The sequence below is a fragment of the Panthera uncia genome, chromosome B4 (genome assembly GCF_023721935.1).
Source record: "Panthera uncia isolate 11264 chromosome B4, Puncia_PCG_1.0, whole genome shotgun sequence".
Taxonomy (NCBI): Eukaryota; Metazoa; Chordata; class Mammalia; order Carnivora; family Felidae; genus Panthera; species Panthera uncia.
In genome coordinates this window covers 2772133-2777941 of record NC_064809.1, presented here as the reverse complement: position 1 = coordinate 2777941, position 5809 = coordinate 2772133, and the positions used below count along the sequence as shown (strand labels likewise).

Below are 5809 nucleotides of genomic sequence, written 5' to 3'. Positions count from 1 at the left end.
CCCTTACCTGGGGATCTTCCTGACCCTTACCTGGGAGTCCTCCCTGTCCGTACCCGGGGGTCCTCCAGATCCTTACCCAGGGGTCCTCCCGATCCTTACCTGAAGATCTTCCTGACCCTTACCTGAGAGTCCTCCCGATCTGTACCCGGGGGTCCTTCCGATCCGTACCTAAGGATCCTCCCGATCCTTACCCGGGGGTCCTCCTGACCCTTACCTGGGATCTTTCCGACCCTTACCTGGGGGTCCTACTGATCCTTACCAGGGGATCCTCCCAATCCTTGCCTGGGGGTCCTTTTGATCCGTACCCTGGCATCCTCCCCATCCTTACCTGGGGGTCCTCCTGACCCTTACCTGGAGATCTTTCTGACCCTTACCTGGGAGTCCTCCCGATCCTTACCTGAGAGTCCTCCCGATCCTTACCCAGGGGATCCTCCTGATCCTTACCCGGGGGTCCTCCCGATCCATACCTGGGGGTCCTCCCAATCCTTACCAGGGGATCCTCCCGATCCTTGCCTGGGGATCCTCCCGATCCTTACCTGGGGGTCCTCCTGACCCTTACCTGGGGATCTTCCCGACCCTTACCTGAGAGTCCTCCCGATCCTTGCCTGGGGGTCCTCCTGACCCTTATCTGGGGATATTTCCGACCCTTACCTGGGAATCCTCCCGATCCTTACCCAGGGGATCCTCCTGATCCTTGCCTGGGGATCCTCCTGATCCATTCCCAGAGGTCCTCCCGATCCTTACCTGAAGATCTTCCTGACCCTTACCTGAGAGTCCTCCCGATCTGTACCCGGGGGTCCTCCCGATCCGTACCCGGGGGTCCTCCTGACCCTTACCTGAGGATCTTTCCGACCCTTACCTGGGAGTCCTCCCGATCCTTACCTGAGAGTCCTCCTGATCCTTACCCAGGGGATCCTCCTGATCCTTACCCGGGGGATCCTCCTGATCCTTACCCGGGGATCCTCCCGATCCATACCTGGGGGTCCTCCGGATCCTTACCAGGGGATCCTCCCGATCCTTGCCTGGGGGTCCTCCTGATCCTTACCTGGGGGTCCTCCTGACCCTTACCCAGGGGATACTCCTGATCCTTACCCGGGGGATCCTCCTGATCTTTACCCGGGGGTCCTCCCGATCCATACCCGGGGGTCCTCCTGACCCTTACCTGGGGATCTTTCCGATCCTTACCCGGGGGTCCTCCCGCTCCTTACCCGGGGGTCCTCCCCGCGGCCCTTATCGCCACTTGCCCTGTCTCTCTTTGTTGGTTTGCTCTGTCTGCCTTCCCTCCAGTCTCTGCAGATTCATCCCGTAGGGCTGGGATTTGATTTGTTTTTTACCACAGGTATTTTGGGTTTTGTTTTTAAATGGCTTTATTGGGTTGTGATTGGCATATGAAAGGTCCGCACACAACTGGATTGTTTGGAGGAAAGTGTGCGTCCCTTCCCCTGCTCTCTCATGCGAACCTTGAACAGCGCCGGGAATGAGACTGACAAAGACCTGGGCATGAAGGGCAGGGCTGGTGTTCATGCCGCCGCTGACCTTCCGGAAAGCGCGTCGACTGACTTCTGAATGCCACCACCCAGGAGCGTTTTCAAAATTCCCGGGAATGACAGAGGCTGTGACTTTTAATTTGGTTCACAGGGATAGTCAAGCAAACAGGACAATCTCTCATCTTCTATTACTGCGACTCCATAAAAGGGTTTCAACTTCGGTGCCAAGACGTCACATTCCTGGGAGTGGGTACGAGGTGAGCGCACAGCATGTCGGCTTTAGCACAAGTGTCACCTGACTTCGGAAAACTGATAGTCTCCGAAACGTGTTTGTGTATCATTTCCTTCTTTTCTTAAGTTCATTTATGTATTTTGAGAAAAAGAGACAGTGAGTGGAGGAGGGGCAAAGGGAGAGAGAGAGAGAGAGAGAGAGAGGGAATCTCAAGCAGGCTCCACATTGTCAGTGCAGAGCCCGACCCCACAACCCTGAGACCATGACCTGAGCCAAAATCAAGAGTCCGATGCTTAACTGAGCCCCCCAGGCACCCCACATACTACTCGTTTTTATTTTTTTTTATTTAAAAAAATTTTTTTTTCAACTTTTTAAATTTATTTTTGGGACAGAGAGAGACTGAGCATGAACGGGGGAGGGGCAGAGAGAGAGGGAGACACAGAATCGGAAACAGGCTCCAGGCTCCGAGCCATCAGCCCAGAGCCTGATGCGGGGCTCGAACTCACGGACCGCGAGATCGTGACCTGGCTGAAGTCGGACGCTTAACTGACTGCGCCACCCAGGCGCCCCACTACTCGTTTTTAAACAAGAATATTTCGTCACTGACTACTGTGCTGTGGCAACCACACTGGTCTTGGGGATGCGGAGGGCACCATGTGGTTCTTGCTTTCCCCGAGCTCGGTGGTTGGAGACAGGGGCCCCCGGCATCGCTGTGGAATCGGTCTGGTCAGGGGTGCGGGCAGAGAGAGGACGGGCGCTTTTCATTTTCCTCCCCTTTTAGAGCGGCCGATGGGAGAATGAAAATCAATAGTTTACTCGGTCGAAGAAGCTCTTCAGGTGAGATCTGAAAGCTGTCTGTCCGTCCCTGCATCCAAGACGTGCGGGTGTCTCCGCGGTGGAGGGTGCGGGTGCTGACCACACCACCCGCCCCGCAGCCGGCCGGCTCTGGCCAGCTCCGCTCCGTGCAGGGCTGAGAACTATTCTCTCCCATTTCCAGCGGCTACAAAAGGCACAGTCCAGGTTTACTTTGTGTATTTCCCCGTGGCTGTGAGCGCGTAACGTGGGGGGCGCCCTTCCCTCTGCTCTCCCTGTTCTTCCCCATCCGCCTCACCCCTACCTCCCCACCTGCACACCTGCTAGGAATATTCGTAGGTTCCGAGTCAAATGAGTGTCCTGGCCCGGTGTTTCAGGACTATCCCCCTGGTCCTCGAGCTGGGATCACCCGATTCCTCCCGTCCCCACACAACCAGCCTCAGCAGCCAGGGAGGGACCGACGGAGTCCTTGTGCTCTTCTGCTCCACACGCCTGGGAGGAGAGACCAGCACTGTATTCTTCCCTTTTTAGATCCGCCCTCACGATTCTGTAGCAGATTGCGCTAGAAGAGGGAAGGGGAGGAAGGCCCACGGGTTGGGGAAACCCAGCTCGGTTTACACAGAAGGATGTGGTTTTCAGGGCTTTCCAACTCGACCTCTTTCTCTCCTTTCAAATGCTCTTTTGTTTCCCTGTGATCGCTCCGTCCAGCTAAGAAAATCAGAGGCTACGGACGGAGAGAATTCATGAAGGACAACTCACTGTGTTGGTGCTTGTGTGTGTATTCCTTTTACAGTCCATTGTCCTTCTCCAGATTTTTCTGAAGTGACTATTCTCCCTAGATGTGATGCTTAATGTTATGTGTTGGACGGACTGGGCCATGGTGGCCAGATTCGGACATTATTCTGGGTGTTTCTGTGAGGATGTTTTTGGATGAGATTAACATTTAAATTGGTGGACTTTGAGTAAAGGAGATTGTGTTCCCTAATGTGGGTGGGCCTCATCCAATCAGTTGAGGTCCCTAAGGTGGTTGGGCCTTGTCCAATCAGTTGAGGACCTGAGTAGAACAGAGATTGACCTCTGCTGACCCTTTGGGCTCCAGTTGTAAGTCTTCCCTGCGTCTCCAGCCTGACAGGATCCGCCTTCTCGTGGGGAGGTTTACCAAGCCTCCACATTCGTATAAGCCAATTCCTTAAAATAAATTTCTTTACCTTTATATTATCTATCATCTATAATTATCTATCTACCAATCTATAATCTATCTATCATCTATCTATCCATCTCTCCATCCATCCATCCACTCTATCATCTATCATATCTGTCATCTATCTATCTATCTATCATCTATCTATCCATCTATCCATCCATCCATCCATCTATCCATCCATCCATCCATCTATCCATCCATTCATCCATGCAACTAGCTATCTATCTATAATCTATCTATCATCTATCTATCCATCCATCCATCCATCCATGCAACTATCTATCTATAATCTATCATCTACCAATTATCTATCTGTCAACCTATAATCTATCTATCATCTCCATCCGTCCATCCATCCATCCATCCATCCATCCATCCTATCATCTATCCTATCTATCTATCTATCTATCTATCTATCATCTCTGTATCTATCCTGTTAGAGTTAACACTTTTGTGAAAACAAGACTGGGTGGTGCTTAGTGGCTTGGGAGGGGACAGGAATGACATGGAAAGAATCAGTAGTGAATAGAGCACCGTGAGGCAGTGGATGGGCCGAGGGTCTATCCAGGCTGGGTCTATCCAGGCTGGGTGAGCCTGGGTGGCTCATGGAACCAGCCTGGAGACAGACTGTGAAATGGCAGGCCCCTGGGTTTTAGTGGTGCAGTACGGCTGGACAGAAGTGCAGTTACTAGGGTAATTTGGAGACAATCTGCCAGGCTTTGTCTTCGAGGAATCAGGAGCGAAAACGATCGATAACAGCATTGTTGCTATGTCGTGGTGGTACGACAAAAACAGAAAAATTGTTTAATAGGTTTGACCTTGTTTGAGGTTTGACCTTAATTTCCTCATTTGAACTTGATTGAGATAGTATAATCCTTGCTGGATAAAGGTAAGTTTTCATAACTTACGTCGAAGATTTTTCTTGAGATTTTTTTCAAAATAAAAATCTTTTGTGAGTGAACATTTGAAATTTTATAATAGGTTCTTTTTAAAAATTTTCTTTTTAACGTTTTTATTTATTTTTGAGAGAAAGAGAGAGAGAGAGAGAGAGAGAGAGAGAGAGACGCAGACTCTGAAGCAGGTTCCGGGCTCTGAGCTGTCAGCACAGAACCCAATGCGGGGCTCGAACTCACTAACCTTGAGATCATGACCTGAGCTGAAGTCAGATGCTTAATTGACTGAGCCACCCAGGTGTCCCTAATAGGTTTTTGTTATAAGTTTAAAGATTAGCATTTCTTTTTAAAAATTTATTTAAATCCAGTGAGTTAACATATAGTGTCATCTTGGTTTCAGGAGTAGAATTTAATGATTCATCACTTACACATAACACCCTGTGCTCATCCCAACAAGCGCCCTCCTGAGTGCCCATCCCCCATCTGCCCCCTCTCCCCCACCTCCCCTCCGGCAACCCTCAGTTTGTTCTCTGTACTTAGCACAAAAAATAAACCCGGGTGAAATAAGGGAGCGGGAGGGACCCGAATAGACATTTCTCCAAAGAAGACATCCCAATGGCCAGGAAGCCCACGAAGAAGATGCTGGACACCGGTCACCAGGGTGCAATGTCACTGACGGCTGCCGAGGGCTGAGTGGATAAGGAGATGGGGTGTGTCCACACAACTAAACAGTATCAGCCTTAAGGCAGCATGAACCGTGACACCTGCTACAACGGGGATGAGCCCGGAGGCCGTCACGCTCACCGAGATAACCTGGTCGCGGAAAGACAAATACTGTCTGGTCCGTTCACACGAGGTCCCTAAAGGAGCCCGATAGCAGAGACGGAAAGTAGAATGGGGGGAGGGTCAGGGGCTGGGGGAGGGGGAGCTAGCCTTTAATGGGGACCGAGTTTCAATTTGGGAAGACGAGAAAGGTCTGGAGGTGTTCGCACAACACGTGAGTGTGGGGAACGCCACAGAACTGAACACTCAGGACCGGAGAGAACGGTAAAGCTTACGTCTACTTTATCACAGCGACACAAAGAGATTGGCAGTATTTCTTTCCATCTTAGCCTTTTTGTCTTGGTGTTATAAATTTCGGGTTGGACCGCACAAAATAATTGCTCCGCTGGTTAGATAA

General features: G+C 51.0%; 1 long non-coding RNA gene across 1 annotated transcript; it reads right to left on the bottom strand.

Moving 5' to 3' along the window:
* Window positions 1-264: 264 nt before the first annotated feature.
* On the bottom strand, window positions 265-897 carry LOC125918557 (uncharacterized). The gene is made up of 3 exons (XR_007456475.1): window positions 860-897; window positions 560-582; window positions 265-351 (listed from the first exon to the last, which is right to left on the bottom strand). It is a non-coding gene; the product is annotated as an uncharacterized LOC125918557 (long non-coding RNA).
* Between the last annotated feature and the right edge of the window lie 4912 nt (window positions 898-5809).